This window comes from Dasypus novemcinctus, chromosome 1 (assembly GCF_030445035.2).
Source record: "Dasypus novemcinctus isolate mDasNov1 chromosome 1, mDasNov1.1.hap2, whole genome shotgun sequence".
Classification (NCBI taxonomy): Eukaryota; Metazoa; Chordata; class Mammalia; order Cingulata; family Dasypodidae; genus Dasypus; species Dasypus novemcinctus.
In genome coordinates, this window is record NC_080673.1 from 37,208,182 (window position 1) to 37,209,826 (window position 1,645).

The following is a 1,645-nucleotide window of genomic DNA, read 5'->3' on the forward strand; positions in this document are numbered from 1 at the left end:
AACAATCATGCATAATATGCAGAATTCCTGTATATCACCCCTCCACCAAAACATTACATTGTTGTGGAACATTTGTTACAGATTATGAAAGAACGTGATCAGACTGTTACCACTGACTATGGTCCATAGTGTACATTTGGTATATTTCTTCCATGCACTCCCTATTATTAATACTGTATATTAGTATTACAGATTTATTATGGTTCATAAGAGAAAATGCTCATATTTGTACTGTTAATCACAGTCCATCCTCCACCACAGGGTTCACTGTGTTATACAGTTCCATGCCGCATACATTCAACTTCTGGACATTTTCAATTGATTTATTATGAAAATTACATTTACCATGATACTGAGACTATCCAAATTAAGTAAATCTTTGCACACATTTTTATATATTCTGTATTCCCTCCTTCATTTTTTCTTGATGATGGTGTAAAGTACTAAGATGGGAATGTTTCAGTTATATTCTTTTAATTTCAATTAAAGTCCACACATAAAATACTATTATATGAAGACCTAAAGTCTGACAATGTCTAACAATGCATAAGGCATGTATCTCAAAAAGCACCACACCAAGCAATAGGGAAGGCCTGCCACAAATCCATATTGTAGATGAGAAATTTAGGCCAAGAGCAGCTTTTCATTTGCAAGTGACCAAGATTAAAAGAGCATACCAGATTAATTACTGTTTTTATTTCCATGTTAGCAATTTTTAACGAAAGACAACACAATATTTTAGCATTCTCCATGCCCTTTTTTTTGGCCATTATAAAGCTTAGCAAGAATGCTCACTTCAGCAGCACATATACTAAAATTGGAACAATCCAGAGAAAATTAGCATAGCCCCTGCACAAAAATGATACACAAATTCATGAAGTATTTCATATTTTCCCAATATAGGTGATTCTACCCTCAAAAAAAACCTTAGACATGAAAGTTAGTGTGTATTTAAGAAGTCCGCAACAGTGATGGACCAAGCCATCCTAATTTTTTTGAAGTGTTAACAGCATACATGGGGGTGGGGGTAGGGAGTGGGAGAATGGTTTGCAGATTTGATGGGCATCCGAACTATCAGTGATCTTGTTTCACTGCTGAGACACTCAAGGAAATTCAAGTACTCCACCTTTCTTTTCATTCTCACCTTTACAAAAGAATACTTAGTAAAATGAAATGAGATACAAATGTAATTTTCAAATGGTTGTGGATGTGCTTAGAAGTAAGCAGAACTTCATTTGTATATTTTTAACATCTCTACATAATGTGAATGCTGGACATTTACCCAGCTATCTTGTGTAATTTATTTCTACAGATATAGAAAACATTTCAAACTAATTTAAGATAAATTAGTATAACTGTTTAGAGTGAAACAATGCTGTCAATGTTCTTAACAGCATTGTTTTGCCACAATTCCTTATAAGAGGCAAACAAATCATCGTCATTGAAATGTCTCAGGTGAGGAAACCAGGTCAAAAAGGTCAAATAATTCCTCTTAGATCATGTAACTCTGAGCCAGAGCATTGGATCAAAGATCAAAAAGCCTGATGCTAAGTCTTACCCTAACTTCCACCTAAGAGCTTTGTGTTTTGAAAGCAACAACGTATGACCTCATATGACTCACCACCAAAGTACCTAAAACCTGGAA

General features: G+C 34.6%; 1 non-coding gene across 1 annotated transcript; it reads left to right on the forward strand.

Moving 5' to 3' along the window:
* The first annotated feature begins 787 nt into the window (after positions 1-787).
* Positions 788-894, forward strand: LOC111767391 (U6 spliceosomal RNA). The gene has a single exon (XR_002799221.1). It is a non-coding gene; the product is annotated as a U6 spliceosomal RNA (small nuclear RNA).
* Positions 895-1,645: the final 751 nt, after the last annotated feature.